Source organism: Anser brachyrhynchus (assembly GCF_964034855.1).
Source record: "Anser brachyrhynchus genome assembly, chromosome: 2".
Classification (NCBI taxonomy): domain Eukaryota; kingdom Metazoa; phylum Chordata; class Aves; order Anseriformes; family Anatidae; genus Anser; species Anser brachyrhynchus.
The window spans coordinates 150870371-150896002 of record NC_137695.1 but is presented as its reverse complement, the minus strand read 5'-3'; the positions used below and the strand labels follow the sequence as shown (position 1 = coordinate 150896002).

Sequence of the window (25632 nt, the reverse complement as noted above, 5' to 3'; positions counted from 1 at the left end):
ATTAACTCTACATTTTTTTTAACTTAAAGCCCTCACTTAAGATATTTTGAGGAGGGTTGATACCCTTTCTAATTATAGTAAAGCAGGGATTTGAAATCTGATATCTCATTTTGTGAGTGAACACAGGTCTGTAGGTATTCTGGGCTGGTGCCTTCTTATCCACTCCTATTGAAGTGCTTTTATTTTATAGCAACCTATAAGTATTCATTTACAATTATGTACACATACATTTATGTTGAAGACACAAGCATAGCCTGCCTTAAGGGCACTCACCTGGAAGTGGTACCTGTGGGTTCCAGTGACTCTTCGAGTGACTTAAACATAAAAAAGTACCACTTCAGAAAGAGCGGTAAACTTCTCAGTCAGCACCTCTTCTGAGAAAGAAAAAGTCTTTGATTCAGGTAAATTCTAAGCAGAGTGAAGAGGAGATACGAACATGTGCCTTCTGCATTGCAATAGGCTACCTTACCGTGGAGATGCTAGAAAAGGAGACTGCAGACCTCACTGCGAGGTAGTTGTGTGAACAGTGCCAATGTCACCTTGTTTCTCCTCCCCACTCTGAATCAAAATAGTCTGATTTAGCAATTTCAAAATGAACTTATTTGACACTGATGAACAGTTAGTTGTTCTTTGACTTTTCTATTTATCACACTTCTGTGTTTCATGAAGAGGTCATCTGAACTATGTGTTGGGACAAATAAACAGCTGCACCCAACACTCTGCAAATTAGAATAAACTTTGTCCTTGTCTATCGTAATAGCCAGTATTTTTTCTTTAAAGCTTCATGGCACGACATTTTTTGTTTCATTCTGGTGAGATCACTGAGACTGGGTTGAGAAAGATGTGGATGAAGGAGAATCTTCTACCTCAAAGCGTGGTGTAACTCTCCACAGAGAATTTTCTTTTATTTCTCTGACTTGGCTGCAGTGAGAATTTGCAATAGCTGAGAGAAAGCAGGTGAGAAACCATATACAACCTGCTTTTCATCTTATTCCTCAGATTCTTGACTGAGTTTGTCTTTTCATTTAATATTGCAAGATGTATTCCTGAAATAAAGAACACATATAGAAAGCAAACACGATGGAGTCAGTTAATAATTAAACGACAATGTGAAATACACCCATAGAGAAATCTAACTGATATCACAAGTCTTACATATTTGATAATTGCACAGGCAAGCTTTGTTTAATGAGTGGTGATACTTGAAAAAAAAAAATCATGTTAGGAATTGTTGTGAAAGGTTTTATTTTAATAAAAGAATGTATGATCACACAAGCTCTTATATCATATCCTTTCCCACACAGACTCTTGCATACTTCTGGCAAAAGCACTAGCTGTTTACATTTTCTTTGTTTTCACTCCAGCAGCGTGTGACTAATCCTTGAATGCAAGCATTTAGGTTGCACTCTGTCAAAAATGGTATTGGAGGGCTTTACTGTTTGTTGAAAAGATGGGGAATAAGAGAAAATCACTTCCTCTGAAACGTAGCATAAATAGAGGAACACCAGAGCAGCTGTACAGGGTCAGCCGAAAGGGCCCTCTAGCCCAGCATCCTGTCTCTGAGGGTGGATAGGAGGAAAAGTATAGGCTACAGAAGAGAGTAAGAACAGGGTAAGTATGCAGCAATCCCTCCATTCTGTCTTCTTAAAGGGATTTGTGGCTTAGGCATTCCCAGAGTTAGAAATAGTGTCAGTGTTTAGACATGAGTAAAGAGTACTTTTTGAACATGAAAGTTCATACTAGCACCAATACTGACTCTATTGGGCTTGTTTTCTAGAAGTTTGTCTGTTCTACAACCATTCATTACTCTATTGTTATGTTTCAGTTTCAAGCCCTTGCAATGACCTGATGTTAGCTTAGTTTATCAGGAAAAAAAAATAAAGGTGGCTGAATTTATCCACTAGATTAATAGCCTCTTGCTATAGCATAGCCCTAGGTGTGAATTAGAGTTGAAGACGAGGAAAACCCTTGCTATTTCAAAACCAAAACACAAGTTTTGTATTCCTTTTGGGCTAGAAAGCTTAAAAAAAAAAAAAAAAAAGTAGCATTTTTCATGCTCTGTTTTAAAGAATTGAAATATATTAAAAAAAAAATAATCATATATGAATACATATGCTGAACTTACTAACTTCATAATGCCTTTCAGGGCTTCTACGCTCCTAGTTCCCTGCTAGTCCTGGAGACTGGTCTCTCTCAGGGTGCCCCAAAAGTTTCCGAAGAAATTTCAGCTTGTCAGGACCTCTCCTTTTCTTTAGTGTTGCTGGCACCCAAAACCTTGAGTGCCTCAGAAGAGTGTGGTCTCCCAGAGCTGCCAGGCTGGTGGCAGTCTGAATGCTCGATGGTCCCAAATCCAGGCAGAACAACCACCAGAGCTGTCTCCCCCACATATGCATCTCAGAAAATCCGCTGTCTATCCTCCTGCCAAGGAGAATGGTAGGCGAGCAAAGCCTTCACTTTCAGATCTGTGTATTAATCAGTGGATTTCCACAAACATTTGGGTTCTGGCATCTTTATACCAACAATGCTTACCCTCAGACGAGGCTCCACCATCTCCTTCAGAAGGCTTCATTTTCTAAAAAGGATTCTAAATTTGAGCCTCTTGTTCTGTGAGCCATTTGAAGACACATGAATGACTGTTTATTGGTTTGTTTCCTACACACCCCTAACAAAAGGCTATGTGAAGGCAGGGTTTATGTCTTTGCAATCATCCGTGGAGCTCATGCTTGTGAAGACCAGATCAGAAGACCAGAAGACCATTTAGTGTGATAAATCCGCGCACTCTTATTTCAGGGATGAAAATAATATCTAACAGCAGTCACAGAAATAAAATCTGGATTTTGGTTATTTAGTAATTTACATGTATTTTTATTTTCTTTCATTTGTAATCTTAGAAATTAAATGCATCTTTTTTTTTTTTAATTTGTTTTCTCTCTTTATTTTTTGTTTTTCTACTATGAAGAAACAGTCAGGAACTGTTGAGGTGACTGAATACTGATCTGGGACTATGTTTTTACTCTAGCATTGATCTTTGGCATGACTGTGCTTCTTTCTTCTTCTGTAACAGTGATACATGGTTTTTCTTTAAACAGTGTTTTGAGAGCTAGGGTGTGGAAAATTGTTACAGAAGAACTGAGAGTCTGACTAATCACTCATGGATGGAGCAGGCAGGATTACTGGTTTCTGTTCTTGTTCTGATTTACTGCTGTATGTGGACTTGGCAATATCCAGCTGATCTGACAATGTGTTTGGGTTACTAAAATCCTAATTTAATGACAACACCAAAAATTAGACTAAAAAACAAGTTGTTTACAAAATCATCCACCTCATTCTCACTTTTAACTGTCTTATTAGCCTGTTTTACCAGTGCACTGTTTAGCCAGGAATATCTGCATATAAACCTTTTAGCCATATGTGTTTCCCCAGTGGTGACAATGATTTCTGTGTCTATTGTGTGCAAAGCTAATTATTTGCAGAGATATTGGATTTCCTGGCCCGGAAGGTGTTTGTGGTTTTTATAACAAAGGAATTAAGACACGTAGGGAACAGGACGGCTTAGAAAGCATCCCGATGACAACAATAACACTCTGTACCTTGGAAAGCCTGTTTTCCCTTTTTTGTCCGAATGCAATCATAAGTACATCCTCTCCCTGACAGCTCACCCTGCCCTCAGCCATTCCGCGTGGAGATCTAATACAAATCTCATTGATATCAATAGAGACGCCTGCGGACCACACTGAATTTGGCTTTGCAGGAATGTAATGTATGCAGCTCTTTTAACATCCTAGCCCACTTCTCTTTGCTGTGGATGGTTGTTAGGCAAAGCAGCTGGGACAATGCTAATAATGCTCTTCTTTGTATCTCTTGTCGCTCTGCTTTGATGTATCAGTGAACAGAGTCAAAATGTACTGAGTGCAGCTTCTTGAGTGGCATTATTGCAGTAATTTACACCACTGCTGATCATAGCTGAGCTGAGTCCAGCTAGAGAGATTAAATTACCTATAAACGAGGAAGGGATGGGTTAGTGGCAAGGGCATTAGCTGCAATTCGAGAGGCTTGGAGTTCACTTTCGCAGTTTCTCCTGTGCAACCTCAAGGAAATCATTTTGGATGGAAGTTGAAAAGTTACTTACTTGATCAAGTTCTATTTGAGACAGATTTTCAGCGCCCAAATCCCCCAAACTGATACACAGAAATCTTTTTTAACTGCTGTGGTACCTCATAATACATAGCATGGCTTTTCTGTATGGACTTGCTAGAGTGCCTCAGGTACACGCTCATGCTGCAGATGCCCAGAGGTGCCTTGCAATGAAAGGAGAGTTGAATTTGCTCCAAGTCTCTGGAGATGCTGATGATACATAGCATCAGGTAACACAAAGGAACTTGCCTCTCCCTGAGGGAAGAGTAAGTCACCTCACCTGGACTTGGGGACAGTACAGAATAGCAGCATAGCAGCTGGAACACGCTAACCTTTTACCTTACCATCATTTAATTAATCTCTTGGGGGAAAAACAGGATGAAATTTCCAGGTCTGAGGCAGTCTTCTCTGTCTACCTCAGTGACTGACTTCTGTTTGAGAGGTGCCGAGTCCTTGTGACCAATCTGGTACCTACAGCCCGGAGCAGGAGGATGCATAGTCCCACCTGGCTGATGTAGTTACACGTGCCATTTTTACTCCTAGAAATACCTAATAGGCCTTGACAGTTTAACCTCTCCAACTTTGTACGAGAAGCCTCTTATATTTAACCTTGTTAATTTTTATGTATTTTTCTCTCACTCACATGTGCTTTCCTTTACTACACACCTTTCTTAGAAGTTGCTTTTTGTTTTCCATCACAGCTTGCTATTTTATCTCCTCGGAAAACTCAGCTTTGAAAGGGAACTGGTACTCATGTTCATATGTCATGCCCCTTCCTGGGTAGTCTTTCTGACAACAAGGAGGTCCCCCTGAGAGCAGGGCACTGCCCTTTGGGCGTAGGTACAAAGCCACCATCAAAAGCAGTGGTTTCAGACTTGGGGAGCAGGATCTGTGGCAGTGCTGTGATCATAAAGACAATATAAAAGCAGGACTTTATACCTGGGGTGGGAACATGAGTGCAAGACTTAATGGTCAAAAGGGTTCCGACATAGGTGCAGAAAGATAAATTAGTGATGTTCCAGTGCTGTCTCAGATGTTCTCGGAAGAGTTTCTGGGAATAATTTCTATGAAAGGCATTTACCCACAGGGCATGGCATAATTGCTGATTTGGGAAATAGGGATGACTCACTTATGTAAGAGACGCCCATACTATTAGCATAAAAGATGCACTGCTTATCATAGCTTTTTAGTGGCATTGTGCCTAATTAATTCATGACACCTTAATTAATAGGTATACAAAGAAATATCCCCACATGAACTAAGCATTATGGAGTAGATTGTGCCCTACAGACTCTGCCTGATGGTGGTGTACGGGAACACTTTCCAGTTTCTACAGGAGTTCAAAGGGTGTACTGAGTTTAATTCTAAATGTGGTTATTTTTCTCTAAGGGTGAATAGAAGCTACTGGAGACAGGACCTGAAACCAAATAGAGTTCAAGGACAAAACCATCCTCAAATCATGAAGATTATATTTCACACCTCAGCTTAACAGATGGTTTCCATCACTGGAAATACAGAGGAAATCCAGAGCAGAAAACCCAGATCTGAACATTAGCCAAGGGGTATCAGGACATCTCTCTTAGGATATCAGCATGTCCTGGCTGAAAAAACAAACAAACAAACAAACAAACAAACAAACAAAACACTAAATAATATGTTACCGTTTCACAGTCTCATAGTTATGACCAATAAATAAATAAAAAAAATTCGATATATTCGATTTCTTTAGGATAGTAGCTGTTAGTAAAGTGGGAGTTTAAGAAATACTTGTCCTTCTTGTGCTCTTAATGTGCAAATGAGATAGGAAAAGTCATGGGGTTGGAAGTCACAAGGCTCTGACTATCCAGTGATGAAGACAGTGGGGATGAGACTGGTGGGTATCTAAAAGAGGAAGGCTGGACATAACTGAAAACATTTCCAAGCTGGTTTTCCACTCAAACACCTCTGATCTACATAATGCTCAATGAAAGTGAGAATGATTGAATCTTTTTTTTCAAATCCCAGTATCAAGTTATTGCCTTGATTATTTAAACACCAGTGTATGATTAAGATATGCATATTCAGTTTAAGGGGTCCTAAATGCATAATTTATAATTGTGTTTTAAAATGTTGACATAAATATTTCACTAGTTTGCACATGAGATGGTTAACAGCCCCTCAGCAGTGTGGGGGCTGCAATGCCACCTTTGGGAATCTGTAGGTTCTTCTGGTTCATGTTTCTCATTGTGGCTACAATGACAAACCTCAGCCATGTTGTAGGTCAGCTAAAGGTCTTATCTGAATTGTGGGGTAAACATTGTGCAAATCTAGCCAGAATTATAGTATAATACGACAATCAGAAGTTTGGGTCTTGAATTAAGTAAAATGTGACAGTTCTGGGCAGGCTTTGACATGCATCTTTGAATGCAAGAAATTTAGAGCAAAACTTGGAAGATGTAAACCTAAGCAAACTGAAAACATCATTTATGCAAGGTTCTTTTGGTGAGATTTTCTTATTCCTGCTTACAAAGCATTTAGTATGTTGCTGCATATTTGGTCAGTGCACTCAAAGAAAAGCCAAACAAACGCAATCCAGTGCTATTATTTCTTCTCCAGGATGCTCTTCAGCTCCCTTGAATTCTCCAGCTAGGCCCAGGATTTTAGTTTCTATCCCTCAGGGTAAGGAAGATTGGATAGTTCATCCATGGAATGTATTAATACTGCTTCTTAATCATCCAGAGCAATCGCTGTAGGTTGTGCAATGCAGAGCACTCCTTTTTTCTGCAGGGGCTGTGCTTACTGACAGCCAAGGAGGGAGCAAGACAGCAAATTAAATCCCAGTCCCCTTGTTTGAAAGCACTGTCTCTTACCCCAGAATAAGACCTCACTTTGGCATCTTGTGAGATCACATGTGTAAGAAAATAACTTAAGCCAACAGAAAATACTGAAACAGAAATTGCTTTTGTGTCTTGTACAAGAGAGTAAAGGAGAAAAGAAGTTTTAGATGAGGGCTCAAGAAATGAGGTCTCAGTCCTGGCACCAGTACAGAATTCCTCTGTTGCCTTGGGCAAGTGACTTTGAAATTCAATTCTCTGTTTGCAAAATGGGGGCAACGGAGCCTCACAGCAATGTTGGAAGGGTAATTCCATTAATATTTATGCTTTGCTTGGGTACCCCATTGCCAGGAACCTTTATAGCTACCTATCCTACCAGAGGACACTCAAGTTCATGGATATTTTGGTGAGGACGCACACCAGAATGCCAGCAGGAAGTTGGCAGTGTCTTGTTTGAAATTAGTTAAAAAAATATATAAAATGGAATAACTGCCTTTTGAAAAATGCTGGTATATCAGCACTCATCTTCATCCTAAAGAGAGGTAAAAAGTTTAACTAGGTGCACCTCCTGTAACTGCTTCATGACGTACTATGCTTTTGCAAGGGAAGGGACTTGTGTCTCCTGGGAGGTGTAATTCAAAGTCACACAAGCTTGTGTGGGAGAACATGGCTATAAATGACCAAGATCTACAGCTGCCACAAAGCTCTTCAGTCATTCAGCTGGACATGGGCATTAAGACTAATTCCAAATGCACTATTTTATTTTGAGTTTCCTGTTAGGAAGATCCAACAAAAGATTTGTTTATTAGCTTGTTTGTTGTTTTTTTTTTAATTTTTTTATTTTCCCTGTAGATATGTTTGATCTTCAGTGAACTATCTGATGGGGAAAATGGCAGATTGAGGCGTTTGTTTTTCAGTGTTTTTTGAGTAGCCTTCAACCCTTTCATTAAGAGCTTTTTAAAACCACTGGTTCTCTTTTGGCATAGCGAAGTATACTTCCATGACATCAGGACCTGATTTTCAAAGAAGACAAGATGAGATCAAAGCAAACTTTCTCTCATTTACCTCTCTATATCTGCATTTTAACCCTCCCCATCAGGTGAAGAGTACATTCGCCCCTGCCCTATGCTACCCAGAAACTTTGTGAAACCATCCTGTATCTTTCCATTAAATGTTTTATCACTGCTTGGAACAGTCCTGGGTCTTGTGTTTCAGCACGTTTATTTTCTGTGGGAACAGTGATCTGATTGCAGTGTACGTGTGTGGGTGGGTAGATTATAAATTATAGGCTCTGAGCTCAGGTGCACATCTTGGGAGTGACTTTTAAATAGCTGTATGATTAACAAACCCTTCTCCTTTGCAGAATGGGAAGAAACTTCTGTCTTGAAGATCATTGCTTTACTTCAGGAATTATCCCCCATGGAGACTGAACGACTTGACGCTGGAGGGGAAATATTTGTTGTGCTATGGATGTGAAGCCAGCTATCTACCTCTCTATGGGATGATTTATAGCCCACAGACTTTGGGGGTAGGAACAGGGGGATCCTTTCAGGAAGAGAGTTCATTGCTTTGGAGGGAAGTAGCGTGCTGGACTGACTGAGACAGCTTCTTGTGGCTGGAGTGGTTCAAGAAGATCTTGCCCCCAACTCCTTGGTTGAGTAGCAATCATGCCTTTGATGCTCCTCTTGCTTCAGTGCAAAGCCAATGGTCTGGGTTAATGCAGCCAGCAGCAGTGGGCTCAGCTGTGTTTTTGCAGTGGATGCAGCATGTTCATGCAATTATTCAGGGTGGCTCAGCTAACTGCCCTGGAAGGCCAGTAATGAAGAACTAGTAATTAGGCTAGATCCAGGGGAATAATATGACCTCGCTCTTGGATACTTTAAGATAGGTACTACGTTTTTAATAGAGATGGACGTCATATAAATATCCAGATAGATTAACGATATAATGGAGGCTTTCTTGGCATTACGGCATCTTGAAACTGGCTACCACTGTTAGTCCATCTGTGTTACGGATTGCAGACCCAGGCCAAGAAATATTTAAGCAGATGCTTAAAGTTAATTATAGAAGCAGGCCCATTGATTTCAAGAAGAATGCTTACATTTTTAAAATCAGGCATATGTTAAACTGTTTTTCAAAATGTAGGCCTAATCCAGTAGTTTCCGTAAAAAATAAAGCCTAGCAAACCTCAAAATAACAGGTTAGAAAAGTGAAAGCAGAAGGGTATAGAAGTACAAAAAAAAAAAAAAAAAAAAGCAGCACTGATTAATTCTTTTTACAAGAGGTCTTGTTGCAACTTTACTGCATGATCCAACCGGATTGCTCAGATAAAAGAGATGCAGACATATTTATCTAGTGTTTCTATATAACGTTACAAGTACGGGTCTAGAGCGTATGTGCCTGACTCTGGAAACCTTCTGTTCACAGAACTTTAATTGGTTTTCACAGGCAATGTGTGTGCTGCCTCCTCACAAAATGGAACCAAATATTTATTAGCAGTAGGAAATAGATCATTTGTTTTTACATGCGAGTTTTCATTGGCAGTGTTTGTGGAGAAGGCACACATGATAGGCACTTCTTAAAAATCTTCTTTTGATACTGCTTGTTGGATCTCATGCATTTTAGAATCAAAATAAATAAATAAATAAACACACGAAAAATACAAAACAAACTGGATTAAATTTTAACAGGCAGTATCTCAGAGCAGATATGGCCTCAAACACAGAGAGAGTAGGAACATATCTGAGTACAGCAGTTGCCAATGCTAGCATTTCCAAGGGTGGTCTTCATGCAGTGAAATAGCTCCCCAGAGAATATAAATCCAAACAGTGCAGTGTTGACATGATAAATAGCAAGTTTAAAGGGAAAATGATTGAAAATTATATGGGATCGAGATGAAACTGACTCATGGCTCAAGTCATAGGTAAATGCTGAGAAGAAGAAAAAAAAAAAGATGAGGAAGTCAACTGATTAGCAAACTGATTAGCAATAAATTGCATACAAAAGATTTGAGATCGATAGAAACAAATTATAGCCATAACAGAAGAAAGAGTACTATATGTTTTTAAAGACATTCATAGTATATAGGACTCCAGAAGACAATGCAGTATTTATACATGCACAAAAAGCTCTCTGCATGTGTCTATGCACACACCTAAAGAAATAAACATGTAGGTTTTAAAAAGTAATATATGCATAGGTCTAAAACCAACATTACTTTCACTAGTTGAATTTTTCCTGGGCTGAGCAATGTCTGTTTGAAGAAATTGGCAAAATCTCATGTACAGTGTAATTTTTACCTTATTTTGTAAATTCTGTTGGGGACAAAAAGTCACAGAAGTTAAGGAAGGAGTTATAGCTTAGTCTAGGTCTCACGAACAGCTCAGTCAGGAAGAAGTTAGAAGGAGCAGAAGCCGTTACTAACAAAAACTGGTGCTGTCTCTTTTGCTAGAAAGGTCTTTGGACAGACTTTTAGGGTGTTTTTAATGTTCTTATAAAATGCTTTTAGTACAGTAATACAGGGTTCTTTTGCAACAGATTATCATATGATTCTGTGCACACTGTAGAGTATTTTAAAGCTGTAAATACCTTCCCATAGTTTCCAACTGAAAATGTTGTATTTTTTGCTTTTTTTTTTCCCATAATAATTGAAATATCCACAGAAGAAAAAAAAAAAAAAGAAAAAGATTTCAGGCTTGATCTAGCAGTTTTACGTTAGATGAAGAAACATGAATTTAGGTGACCTTTTTAAAAAAAATAAATCACAAATTCTACCACTTACCAATTTTGATTATACAGTTTTCAAATATGGAAAAGAACAATGCAGGGAGGGAGGGTATATTCTGTTTTCCATATCTGTGATGGAATCAGAATGGGCAGATGGGCTTTCTCATTAGTAGAGGAAAGCTACAAGCTGTGGAGGGAAAAAAAAAAAAAAAAAAAGACAGCAAACCTCTAAGGTTAAAGCAATGAAACTGTGACATAAATTGCATAGGTTGAATGTAAGTATTCTTAGCAGCAACTAAAGAATTTGGAAACAATGGTGGTTTTGACACCAGAGTGATCTGTCCTTTACATCAGTGGAGAACTGGTTGGCCACTGGAAGCTAGAGTGTGACCCATGTCATCACAACGTAGGTGCCAGCATCTGACTGGAGAAACCACATCTTAAACTCTTCTACCTGGGGCTCCACCAGAGGCACTGGAACCAGATAGCTAGATTACATTCACCCAAAGAGCTGGGCTGGGGTTTTCTTCCCCTAATTTTAAACACTACGACAGAGGTATCTGAACCTGATCTATTTATTTATTTATTTATTTATTTATTTATTTATTTATTTATTTTTCATTTCCCAATGAGGTCTGTGGAAATTTAGTAGGTACAGCAGTGGGTCCTAACAGTGATCCATTGTATCGTAAACTAGACACATGGGTTTGGGTGGATGAGTTGTTCCTTAGACTTCATTTGCCACACCAATTAAAGTTCCTATGCCTAATGGGGAATCAGCTTGCACATAGACATCCTTTTAAAAGATACCTCAGCTTCACTGAAAAATCTCATTCTTATGACCTGGGTTCAGGTGAAAATGCTCTAAGGACAGAAGGACTATTCTGACTGTTTAGGATCTTTCCAGATTAATTTTCTCCTTTCCAAGCAAAGCATTCAGATAAATAACTCCTACCATAAACAATGTTTGAAGCATGTTGTAGAGTCACAGCTCCAGAAACAAAGTGTTTTTGAAAACATGAAGCCAACACACCTGGAAAGCTCAGAACCACTTAATTTTTTTCAGACAGTTATACTGTTGAATGAGTCCTTAATCTTGATTTTTTACCATTTGGCACTAGTAATGCTGACATCCCTAATCTTGAGGGTTTAAAACTTGGCATACAGCTGTGGCACCTGAGAAACTAGCAAAAAAATGAGTCCCATACAGAGGTCCATGCAGATGACCCAAGGGCTGCATGCAAATGGCCTTGTCTTTAGAAAGCAAAGAAACCCTCATGCAGCAGGGAAGCAATACCTCCTCATCTTTTTTCACTTCTAAATGAAGGTGAAGGCAATTGCTGAGCTCTGATGCTGAGGTTTCTGATGCCATTATGTGTTAGCACTGGTACTATCTATAGAGGCTAATGTGAGAGGGTGCTTTCTGATCCTGCACAGTCACAAAACTGGTGCTGGTGTTGTTGAATGCACTTGAGAACTAAGGTAAGGATTTTTATTTATTTATTTATTTATTTATTTATTATGGCTTTGCTCTTTTGGACTTGAAGAGGGGAGTCATATATTTTCCACCTAAACAGCCACTGAGGTGCCAACTGCTCTTTTGCTTCCCACTCAGATACCTGGCTTGTTGCATAAAAAATAGATAATTCACAGAGGTTTGTCTGACTTTAGTGCAGTAATTTTCCCTTCCAAAATGTCAAGAGATTCTTTAGCATCACTAGGAACAACCTTGTCAAAATGCGTACAAATCAGAACCCTGGAAAAGCCTGATTCAGAGAAAAATCAAGGTCCTAGCTTGCCTCATGCTGTAAGCTGAATAAATTTTCTTCTTTCCCTTTCTTAAGCTGCTCACCCACATTAGTACTGTGTTACAGACTGCCCAGAAACAGTGACTTTATCCCAAACTCCTACAAAAAAAAAAGTGGTATTTTTACAAAGAGGGAACGAGGAAGTTGCAGCAGTGTGTGGCAGAGGGATGGCAGTGTGGGATTGGAGAGGCAGAAAGATATCAAGGGTCCCACAGGGAGTAACAGAGAAGGGGACAAGAAGCAGAGGTTTGATATAGCTGTGGTGCATGAGGCAAAGTGCAGCTGGAGAAAGTTTGCCTGGAAAAGTGAAACCCACAGACAGTAAGGGGAATATGGAAAAGGGATGCAGAGTAGGTGTGGAAGTGGAGAGGAGGAGACAGGTGGGACAGGAGACAGGAGCCCAAGATGCCTGGCTGGGTTAGGTGTAACACTGGGAATACAAAACCTCAAAGGGTGAAAGTGGATTTCACGGAGAGCAGGAGACAGTGGCAGAGGTAAGGGCACGTATGAGAAAATGAGACGGCAATGAGGGGATGAGCTGGGACCACATGGACTGGAGATATAGGGTGGGAGATAAAACAGGCGCTTCTGATAGGGAAAGGGCTTACAGGAGTCCTGGGGACGTGGTGTAGTGAGCTCGGCCAACAGCATTTTGGGGTCTTGGTGTCACACACCTAACAAGAGTGATTCTAATGGAAGAGTTACAGGAGGCCTCTAGCTCAATGAGGTCTTCAAGGTTCATACGGAGAGAAGGGCACAGCCAGTGCCTATACTTGCCCTGTGTCACGACCTGCCTGAGCTCCAGGCTTGGTGGCCACTTCTCATGCCAAGTGAGCCCATGTTCCCCACCACATGGGGAAACTGTTGCCACTGGAAGGAGAAGACTGAATGGAGGCCCAAGATGATGAGGGTACATGAGGACAAGCAGAGTTCACTGAAGGAGAACAGATCTCAGAGCAAGGGCACCATTATGCTGCAGGAGGAACCAGTGAAGTGGAGGAGGCTGCATATTTCTTCAAAGGTGCTGGCTGCAAGGCATGGGAGAAGAGCCAGCAATGAAAGTAGGAGAAAAAGGAGTGAGGCTAAGAACTTGGCATGAAGGAAGGGAGGGAAAGCTGGAGGGGAGATTTTTCTGCTGTTATGGATCCTCTGATAATAAATCAGATTCCTTAAAAAAAAGGAGGGGAGTTATTAAGGAAAAGACTTGTATCGTAAGTTGGAATAGAAAGAAAACTCAAACAGCAGGCGATCTCCACAGCTTGCTCAGATAAACATGCCACGTCCCAGCACTCCTCCCTGCTGTCCAGCTGCTGCAGGCAAGTGTGGATCATTTCCTCCTGTAACTTCTTCTTGCTGGGGTCAGCAGTGGCTCAGATGATAACATGTTCTTGCATAACCAGCGGAAGGACCTCAGAGCGTTACTCACAACCCTCCATCACCCCGCTGTATCTTTTTTTGACTTTGAGTATAGGAAAGAGAAAGGAGGGTATTTCCCTTTAGGCTTTCCAGTGATATTATTAGTAAAATATTTGTGCAGCATCAAGCATTTTTGTAAAGCAAGCGGTTTAAAATTTTGAATTGGAAAAATTTTAGAAGTAAAAAGTGGAGAAAGAGAGGAAAACTGAGCAACAGCAATCAGCAGGGAAGCCTCCTCTGCATAACATTTTCTCTTCAAAAGAGAAAACAGCCACAAAAATGTGAGAAAATATTGTTCCTTAACCTTTTCAACAACCAGAACATTCTTCTATATTGAGTAATGTTTCTGAGAAAACCTGAATTAGGAGATGATGAAACTTTGATGCAATTTGTGGAATTGGTGGAAAACGGAAGTGGGACTAGTCACTATAGGGCAATGGATTTCTTGATTTAAGAAAATAATAGTTCAGTAATGGATTCATTGATCTACTTGCATGTTATTTGACAGAGAAAAATAGATTCTGTCACTTACACAGAAAGGAAGTAAGGAAAAAGAAAAACATCAGAAGGACCATTAATATGTTATGAAGCAATAAATAAAAATCATGCCTAATAAGCTATAAAATATAAACTTAAGCTAAAGTAAAAATGACTAATTCAGTCTGGTCCTGCAGGCTCCCTCTCCAGGGGACAGAGGAAGAAGCATCTCAGGAACACAGTTTGTCCTCTTCACTGCCTGTTCGGATGTGGGAAGGGTCTCCCTCCACTGACTCAGGAGACCGGGCGATAATCGTTTTGCAGCCTCATGGGCTGTCAGTCACCTGAGCTCAGATGGCTTCACTTTTTCCTTCCATTCAATTCAATTGTACCACATTGATTATTTAGATGAGTATTTTCTGAAGATTGTTCATTTTTTGCGGTCTCATATGCATGAGATTTCTAATGGATTCTGGAAAAGCACAGTCTCATCTCTGCGCCTTTAATTGTCTAAACATGCTACTGGCTTCAGTGCCAGCTTAGCCACTTCCTCAAGACAAGAATGAAACTGCAAGAAGGTTTCTAAGTCAGCGTTGCCTAAACATTTATTCCTGGCCTCACTGAGCTAAAACCACTGTATGAGAGGGCATTGTGCCCCTGTGTGCTCCCATACAGCAGTCAGAGCAGATTATCTGCAGTCGATAGCCCACCAGCTCCATTGTCAGTAATGTGGAAGAAACATTCCCTCTTTGCTGATGAGAAAAAAGCCTCTAGTCTGGTGCACAAGAGAAGGGTTATTATCTTTCCAGATGCATCTCAACCTCACATGTGTCAGTGGGAAGTGCACAGATGGAGGAAGGGAAGTGCAGTGGCTGCTGAATGCAGCGGGATGTTCAGTGCAAAGGTCTCAGCATCAGTTTTTCTCCCACTTCTGTGACACTGTTTTGCAACTTCAGAGTGATTCCTTTGTCTTTAGAGTGTTTCTTAGGTTGTGTCCATGGGCTAAATGAAGGATAAATATAAAGAACAAGCCACTTCTCAGAGAAAAATTCTTTACTTAGAGGTCTCTCGGGAAAGGTTTGTGAGGTTTCTAAAACAAAAGGATTGGAAAATCTGAAAGAGTTGTAAAATTTCCATTTCCTTGCTGAGATTTCTTTCCTGAAATCCTGGTTTGGCTTGTGCTGAAGGATTTGCTAGAAAGTACTCTGCTGTGCTTCACAGTGGCTAATCAACAAGGATCTCCCTGAAACCCAGAGCTTTTTTGACAGCTATTATAACCAGAAGCACAGCTCGGGAGCTTGGTGCTGTCACCTCCTGGGAATGCATCAGCTTGGGGAACACAAGGCAGTGCCTATTGGCAGGTAGGTATGAATAAGGAATAGGATGGGAAAGACAAGTCTTTTCATTTAATTTTGTATCTGGGTGCTCTAAGTAGACGTGTTATCTGCAGGGGATGTTTTTGTGGTCTTGCCTTTGACACATTAATTAGTTTTGAGGAAGTTTTCATTCATTCAGACTTTTCACAAAGAGAAGCTTAATTGATTTAAAGTATCCATGTGAAAATCAAAGTCTGCTCTGCTTAATTTTTAGGATTGGTAGACCCTCAAAAATAAACACCAGGTATTTATCTCCATTCCTATATTGCTCTCTGATTCGGTTCTGCACGACATAGTTAGCATACGATCTCATTACAGTTTTGTGGAAAGTCCACTCATACAAGATGTATTCTTAACAGCAGGGTTCTGCATTTTCTCATCAAAGAACAACATAGTCAGAGCTGAGCAATAAACGACATTAATCAGCTGTTTGCAGTAGCATTTTCCAGGTATTGGTGTACTCAGGTAAGACCATTCCTTTGGGAAAGATATACTCTGCTTTATCAACAGAGGATGTGTGACATTATGTGGCCTCTGAAGCCAAGTCAGTATGCAAAAAAAATGGAAAGTCAGGGAGGAGTACAGAAAAGGAACAGATCTATAAAAAGAAAACAGAAAAGGAGATATTTTAAATGTTCAAGGGATATTATCTTGACCTGGGAAAGTGATGTCTTTGTCTGGATAAAGACAATCACAATGTGGTATTTCCTGCTTGTGGACGTTTATCCCTACCTTTGGGGAGCACTTTATGAAGTAAGAGATTCATGTCACACTTCTGTCAGTCCTTCTGGCTTGGGGAATTGTAATTTTTGTACTTGGAATTCACAGTGCCTTTGCAATGTCTGATCTTTGAGATAAGAAGCCAGGTTTCTTAGGCAATCTAAAAGTGTGCCTCTGTTTTGGTTTCTCTGTGCACTTCTTCAACTCAGTTTCTCAGTCCCTCAGTACAGTTACCAACTCCTTCTGCCTACTTCTGGTTTACATTTTCAGCCAGAAATTAGTCACTTCTCACTCAGTCATTCCAGAATAATAGAACTACTGTGGTGTCTTCTGAAAAGAGGTATCTTTGCTAATCAATAAGAGGCTAATCAAGAAGAGGCTTTCAGCATCTTTGTGGCTTCCAGAGCAGTCACCACCCAGAGTTATAGGAACACTGTGATCGAGCATTCAGCCAGAGAAACAGGAAAACTTTCAGGTTTTCTCCAGGTGTCACCCATTCCCATTTCCAAACTGAAGAAGAGCTTTTAGAACAGCAGACCTTCATTTGGGACTGGCAGCCTCTGATCTGTGCTGCTGTCAGACTGAAAGCAATTTTTTTTTTTTTTTTTTTTGCGTTCAATAGCTCACTAAACACTGTATGTCTAGAATGGGAATTGGCTTTTAGATTTCTGCTTCTTCCCAGTTGTCTCTGCGACCCCTTTATGCCTTTAGGATGACTGTGGCACATTGCAATGGAGGTTTTTATTACACAGACCTTTGACCCATTGGAAACTACACTAAACCTACTGCCTTACAGCAAACAGCCTATTCCCCTTTTAACAGGACCCTGATTTGCATCCAAAGTAAGCTGGGCTTACTGAGCTAAGGGGGGCGGGAAACGTCTTCCTATCCTCCCCCAGCATTTTTGCTGGTCAGCTCATATGCTGGCTCTTGAACAAAACACAGCATGCTGCTACTTGTTCATAAAGTGGCAACAGTTTTTTTTTTTTTTTTTTTTGCTGTGGGAGTGCCCAAAAATGCTTCCTGTCTCCCATGGCAACCTCTAGCTTTCATGGAACAAACTGTGAGCAAATCCTTCTGTACTTATTCATCCTCTTTGTGATTTACCACTCAAGCCTGCTGCAAAACCAACAGCAGAGAAACGACAACAGTGGAGCATGCTGGCTCTGACAGATGTATTTCCCCAGTTGTTATTCTGTGGTTGCCTTTTCCTAACAGTTGACTTTGCTGATATCGTGTGTAAATCTCTAGTTCCATTCAAGGGTGGAAGTGGTAGAGCAAGCGCTAACTGGAAAAGAACTGGTGACTCATAAGCCTAAACATTCTTAATATTTAGCAGGAATAAATATTGATGTTAGAAAGATTTACATTTAATAATGGCTAAAAATTAAAGTATGTTGATGGGGCACTTAGTTCCTTGTGCACCCGTGACTCTGTTGACTTTGGAAGTAGTTGTAGGAGTGCAGAGAAGGTTGGATTTGGCATTTTTTAATAATATTCTGTACTCTCAGGGATTGCTGGGGAAGGGGGAGAGGAGGAAGGGAACTGCCTTTGGAATTTGCATTTCATTCTTTAGCAGTAACTAAAAGGGAAATGTTTTGCTGTGGCAATATACCTTCCTTTCCATGCTGTTAACATAGCCAGAGTGACTCAATTTTCCGGTGATTTCAATGTGCACTTTTTTTTTTTTTTATCATTTGAAAAGGAAAGGGTAGATTGCTGGACATCAGTCATTGTCATTTTGGACTAAATTCCACTTGCACATAAGTGCATCCTGACCAAAACTATGTATTATTTTTTTAGTGGAAGGCATTAACATTTGTCCTTGTTCACAAAGAACAAGGTGGGCAAAAGACAGCCAAAGACAAGTGCAGCTCCCCAGCTTTCTGGGATCTTGTTTCCATGCTCATAACAGTCCCTGTTGTGATGCAATCTGGCAACTCTCATGTCCTTGCAACAAGGATGTACCTCTTTGAACTTTTTGCAAGAAAGGAAGGAAAATCTCAAATAATGAACTCAGACCTTGACTTGCAAAGGAAGAAGGAACATGCCATTTTCAAATGCCTGAATCGTTTCATAAATTGCAAAGACATTTGTACTTTTCAAAAGGAAATTCCTCAAACACAGTAGTGTTCAAACCATGGGGTCCATTTCTGAGATGGTAGAGATCTGCAAAACTCCACAGAAGCTATATGTGTTATGCATAAAGATTTTGACCTTTGAATCTAATTTGAAGCAGCTATTGAGAGAAAAATGAATGAGTCGGTTCCAAAACCATCAAACTAGGAGATGCAGATTAGCTCTGAATTAGCTGTTGAGTATAAGCATGCCACATTCAGAAATCTTATAAGCTTCGTTCATATAGAAGATGTGTTAGAGACAACAAGGCTACTTGTAGGACGATTCACCACAGGAGCAACTGGCAGTGAGTCAGCTCATTTGCAGAGCTTGACAACTCTGGCTCTCAGTCCTGTGTCCATATCACTATCAAACATACTTTGTCTCATTCTGAAGTCTTTGCAGCAACAGTTGAGCTGCTTCAAGCATCGATCTGCAGCCCAAGGGAGTCCTGATGTAATGTAAATAATAGCAATAGTAATAATAATAAAAATCCATACTAATTGCCATTTAACTTCACTCTCGTTATTAGTCACTAATGAAACACTAACATTCTCCCCTAAATCTTGCATAAACAATCCAATGCGGCTTTGAAACATAAACATCCACTGACAAATGAAACAGATTTCATTAGCCATTTCCTATATGATAGATATCCTGGTGTTATTAATGTCCTTCTAAGTAAACATTGACTGTATTAAAATGAATACTGAAAAGAAATCATTAAACAGTAGTATATTAACAGGAATGGCAACGCAGTTCATCTATCATGGGCAAATACTTTCTTGTGGTCAAAATCATCCGGAGATGAAAATAAATGTATAAAATATGCTGTATTTTCTCCTCACTTTTCACATTGTTGTGTCCCCCTTGAGCATTTTTGATAGTCAGAATAGTAAATGAAGAAATTAATTTTCTTTCTTCATTAGTTTTTCTACTCAGTGATGTCCATGCCACAGACTCCAAGCAGTCTCTGCCCTGAGGAGCATGCAGTTTACACAAGACAGAGAAACAGCTTTGGGAAATCCACAAAAAAAAGTATTAATGGTATTTTTTATTAGTGATTTGCACTTTACATATTACTATTTATGAAATTCTACCATGCTAAACTTCTTTAAACCCCTGGAGTGAGACTAACCACACTCCAAGGTGTGTTAATGTCTTCTGGCAGAAAATGTTTTCCTTAGCAATTCCCTTGTTATTTTTTTGCAATATTTTACGTAAAATCACGTACCCCTAAATATTTGAGGGAAGGAGAAACTGCACTGCATTTCTCAGTCTATGAGGGGGGTGAATTACAGCAAGACTGTGAGCCCAGGAGGTGAGGTGGCTGGCACGCCACCAGGACCGCGGAGAGGTGCGAGCAGCAGGTGCTGCTGGGCTGCCTGACCGTAGCTCCCCTGGCCAGGTTGTGCAACCTCCTCCTTTCCCCCAGCCCCCAGGAAGGCTGGCAGCACTTTGCCACATCCTGGGGTGCTGTGAGAGTGAATGCACTGGCAAGCTCTCAAATACTTTTCGTAACAACAAATAATTGCTCATATGGCTAAGGCCACAGAATACCCCTCAAATCTTCCTTGAGTTCAGCTATCCTGGCAAATCCATGTCATTCAGCACGCTTCACCCGGTATGCGTGTTGTTTAGCTTTGATATTTTTAAGTATGTAGTCATACTTGGAGCTTTTGCTTAGGTCAGAGTCCCTCAGCCCTGGATATTGGACCCTACAGATATATCAGCAGTCCTGAGCAGCTCTGGCAGCAGACGTGGTCAGGTGTCCTGGGCAAGACCTTCAGGGTGTATACTGTACAGACTTCCTGGGAAAAAACAGCTGAAAAGACCCAAATTCAAACCCATTAAGCAACAGCAAGGAGTGTTATCTGGAGAAACCTCACCTGGAAATAGCAGTTTGCCAAATAATCTGCCTCAGTTTCTAAGGTGCTTTTACCTGGAGAAGCAGTCACGCATCTAGTCCTTATTTCTAGTAAGACCTAAGTTTGACCGGGTAAAAACCACAGATTTTGCCCCTGCCATTGACAGTAACTGGGTTCACAAAGAACTTCATATGTCATTTACAACAGATTAGGTATTATGGCAATAGCCACACTTGTTACCGACTCTGTTGTACTTTTACCCTCCTACTATAAATGGGACCTTTGTTTGATCTATGACTAAAGTGCAATGAAATTGCAGTTCAGTGGATATCACTTTGCCAGGACTGACCGGATGTTTGTGTTCTGTTAAACATGAATAAATATTGATAGTCCTAATCCTAAAAATCACAACTGCAATAAAAATAAACAGTACAACTCTGTTGTTAATGAGCTTTTGAAGATCAGTTTATATTATTCAGGTAAAACCAGCTTCCCTGTATACATTGTCTTTCTGCAATTACTAGTCCTGGCTTTCATTTTACTTTATTTCCTATGAAACACAGTGAGAAACAGTGTAATGTCCTACAAAGAAAATGCATTTAAATTGTAATAATTTGCATTTAAATACAACGACAACTCTGTCTTTCCTTGTCCTAGTCTTGCTGTGCCATTCACACCTGTTAATTTAATAGCTGGGATCCTCCGTCACAGTGAATTACAAAGAAGATATTGCACGCAAGGACCAGCAAGAGGCCTTAAATTGCACCTGTTTCAGCAGAAGGTCCTGTGGGGTGCATTCCTTAGCTTAACTTGGCTTTAATGGTATGGCTGCAGTGGAAGACTAAGAGGATCCAGGAAGATGTGTTGTGATACGAGCTGTACAAACTTTCCCCTTAGGAGTGTGTCAGGGTGACAGTTTCATGACATGTATCCAGCTAATGCAGATTTAGTAGGAATATGCTGCCTTCCTTGGAGAGGCCATAAGTGCTGAGTACTGATTTTCCGAAGCCTGCCTCTGCAGCCCTCTATGCAGCTTCCTGGCCCACCCGAGAGCATGCTCTGGGGCTGCACTTCTCTGGAAAGCTGCAAGCAGAGCCAGATGCCTACAACGGAGGGCATTCAGGAAGCTCTTGCACAACAGGCTAGGAGTCTGCAGCAGGGACATCTCAAAAACAGGCAGCAAATTTCAGCTCCTGACTGTTGTGTAGTTGTGCACCCCTGGTCAGGTTTGGGACCTGCTGCTTCATGTATGGACAACGTGTCATGTTGATGGCACTAGACGGGTAATATCTGATTTGATGGACAATGAGTTGTTACCAACAAACTTTTGTTTGGAGAGGAGAACTACATTTTGTGACAACAACCTTGAAGGATTGCCAAGATCTCACAGAAAGTCAGCTCTTTGGCATCCTGTGAATATTTTGGCGGCGCAGTACAAATGACGTTGTGACATAAGCAAGCAAGGGACTTTCAACAAGGATTGGCCATTACAAGAAATGACACAGATCAGGGCCGTCTCTTCCAGTGCATCCTCCTATAGTTCCCATTGGTCTTGTGATACTCAGCACCTTCTTGGACTTTGTTCAGTTACTTTTACAAATTCAAATTCATTATTTCTTCCAGTTGTAGTAAATGTTAACGTTTGCAACCTCAGCTTAGGGTGTATCTGCACTGAAGGTAAGTAATATTTGCATGTACTACATGCAAAAAATAGTGTAAATTTCTTAAATTGAATGTGATTTATGCCTTTTCAGAATCTGACCATAAATAATTCCCTTGTTATTATAATAAATTAGCTTATGATAAGGATTCTTTTTCTCTTCATTTTAAATTTCTGTTTTCTATGAAAATGTACTGAAAATACTTAGTAGTACATGCTGTTTATACAATGCAAATGAGTACATTTTTGAAACTAACAGAGTGTTTCTGTTCTTAAATGGAAAAAAAAAAAAAAGAGTTAATGAGAATATCAAGTTGTTTGAAAAACCACAAAGTTAGACACCTACAAACTTCTGTGGCTGATCTAAAAAAAAAAAAAAAAAGAATAAAAATGTTCATGCTTCACCCTTTCCGCTCCTTTTTTGTGTGCATGGGCCCCAGCTGACTGAGGCTGAGATAAAACATTATCACGTGTGTCACTTCCATTACGTTCTTGGTACATGTATAATATCAGAATGTACAGAAACTAATTGGGCTGAATTCCAGGTAATTACTCTATTTTGCCGTCACCGCATCTGTTTCACAGTAACTACTTTTTACTTGTGGGAGGAGCTTCTCTGAACCCAATCCAAAACCAATCTGCTCTTCCTTCAGCGTGTTACATACATCTTGGTTTTTGCATCATTCACATAACCACCTGCTTGGGAATTCATCCCAATCGCTTTCTTTGTTGTAGATAAGGCATACATCAACTTATCTGTTCTGGTGGCTTTGGATGAGTCATAAATTTTGGCAGCAGAAAACCCATCTTTTTAACTTACATGGTCCAGCAATAATCCATGAACTAAAATTTATTTAAGTCTAGCTTGCACTGATTAAAGATACTATTCAGCTATATATCACACTGAACACCATTTTTAATATTACTGAAGTGTTTTAGTGTTATACACGAAAGTAAGATATTAAACACAGGAGCTGATTCTTTATATTTCAGAGAAATTGTGCCTTGTCCTCCGCTTGTCCTTGGGTTTCTCTGAATTTCTTCTCCAGGTTGCACTATATCCCAGTACTTCTGCGTAACTGTGACTTCATAGTGACACCAAGAGCAACCTTCACAGGTCATAATTACCCGCATAATTGTTGGAAATCCTACCACTTGGCATTTAGACTTGGATTTACCCCACATCTAATAGCCCCTTCTGGATCGCTTCCACTTCAGACAAGGTTAACCTGCTGATTTGGTTGGGATTGATTTAACTCCTTCAGTGGTCAAGAGTATCTTATATCCCACCCTCAATCTGGACTGGTCAGGACTTTCTGAAATCCAAACCTGTCAAAAGCAGGTTCCTGCTCTAAGGAACCTGCTTTGGCAGGGGGGTTGGACCCGATGATCTTTCGAGGTCCCTTCCAACCCCTACAATTCTGTGATTCTGTGATTCTGAAACTTACCTTAGCATTTACTGCCTGTGGTGGTTTTTACCCACCTGGGCAGCTGAACCCCACAACAACCGCTCTCTCACTCCCCCTCCTCAAAAGAAAATACAATGGAAAAGGAACAAGGGTTGAGATAAGGACAAGGGAGATCACTCACCGGTTATCACCATGGACAAAACAGACTCAGCACAGGGAGATTAATGTAATTTATTGCCTATTACTAACAGGCTAGAGCAATGAGAAACTAAAAGCAAACTGAGAACACCTTCCCCCCATCCACCCTTTTCCACTTCCTCCCCGCAAGCGGCACAGGGGAACGGGGAATGGGGGCTGCGGTCAGTCGCCGACGCTTCGTCTCCGCCGCTCCTTCACGGTTTCTCCCTGTCCCTGCCAAACTGATCCTGCGAGGGCTGCCCACAGGCAGCAGCTCTTCAACAACTGCTCCCACACGGCTCCGTCCCACGGGGTCCATCCCCCAGGAGCAAACTGCTCCAGCACGGGTCCCCCACGGGTGGGCGGCAGCTCCCCCCAGCCCCCCTGCTCCTGCGTGGGCTCCTCTCCACGGGCTGCAGCTCCGGCCCGGGGCCTGCTCCTGCGGGGGCTCTCCATGGGCCGCAGCCTCCTCCAGGCCACATCCACCTGCTCCACCGGGGGCTCCTCCACGGGCTGCAGCGTGGAGATCTGCTCCGTGTGGGACCCGTGGGCTGCAGGGGGACAGCCTGCTCCACCAGGGGCCTCTCCACAGCCCGCAGGGGAACTGCTGCTGCGTGCCTGGAGCACCTCCTGCCCTCCTGCTGCACTCATCTTGGGGGCTGCAGGGCTGCTTCTCACTCCTCTCTCCCAGCCGCTGTTGCACAGCAGATTTTTTTCCCTTTCTTAAAACTGCTCTGCCAGAGGTGCAAACAACATCGCTTATTAGTTTGGCTACGGACAGCAGTGGGTCCCTTTTGGAGCCAGCTGAAACTGGCCCTTATCTAACATGGGGCAGCTTCTGGACTCTTCTCACAGAGGCCACCCCTGCATCCTCATGCTACCAAAACCTTGCCACATAAACCCACTACATATGCACAAGTTGTTACAGGGTAGTATGAAACAGATTCCTTGTTTCAGATCCTTTAAATAAGTCTGGGAGTTCTCACATACTTCATGAATCAAGGCTTAGCTTGATGTTGTGAATAGAAATTTATCCAAAATCTGTGTTTTATCTTCATTTGAGGTGTACTTGGGTATGTCAGTCCTCAGTTTGTTTGTAAAATAAGTTTTTAGAGGTAAAGCCATTAATGTCATTGAGGACATTTCCCCATGCACACCATCCCACAGAGCAAGAGAGAAACTTGATGAATAGTGAATGTCTGAGAACATGGAACCTAGTGTACCAGGAACACTCACCTTGGGCTGCTTCTCTCACATTTTCTCATTCTTCTTTCCCAATTGCTGTTGCAAAGCATTTTTTTTTTCCTTTTCTTAGATCTGCTCTCACAGAGGCCCACCCAGTGTTGCTCACTGTCTTGGCTCTGGCCAGCAGCGGGACCCTTTTGGAGCAGCTGGAGCTGGCTCTGCTCTGACATGGGGCAGCTGCTGGGCTCTGCTCACAGAGGCCACTCCTGCAGCCCCCTGCTACTAAGAACTTGCCACATAAACCCAACGCACTGTCTCATTTAAAATCCAGAGGAAACACAATCAGTACTTAATACACATCTTTATGTGGTTCCACATAGCCACATTAGCATCAAGACAGTGAAGCAAAAGATCAATGCAAAAGAAGAGTTTCTAAAATACCTTTTCTTCAATCTATTAAATAGTATTGACAGTCCATGAGCTAAAGTCACATAGTTGCCTTAGTACTTGTTCCATCTAAGCTAATGCAAAGCATTAAGCACATAAGTAGTTTATTCCACATGTGTAACTGCTTAACTGAGCTATGGTCTCTTTTATCTGTTCATAGCCATCTGACTGTGGAGCTCAGGTTTATGGGTCAGTTGTTAAAGGCAGAAATGTTAGTGAGCATCTTCATTAAAGACACACACAGACAAACAAACAAACAAAAACAAACAACAAAACAAGTAAAAAAGCCCCAGAAGTG

General features: G+C 41.0%; 1 long non-coding RNA gene across 1 annotated transcript; it reads left to right on the top strand.

The window, feature by feature from the left end:
• The first annotated feature begins 972 nt into the window (after positions 1-972).
• On the top strand, positions 973-12509 carry LOC308190528. The gene is made up of 3 exons (XR_013947296.1): positions 973-1611; positions 2147-2433; positions 5524-12509. It is a non-coding gene; the product is annotated as an uncharacterized lncRNA (long non-coding RNA).
• Positions 12510-25632: the final 13123 nt, after the last annotated feature.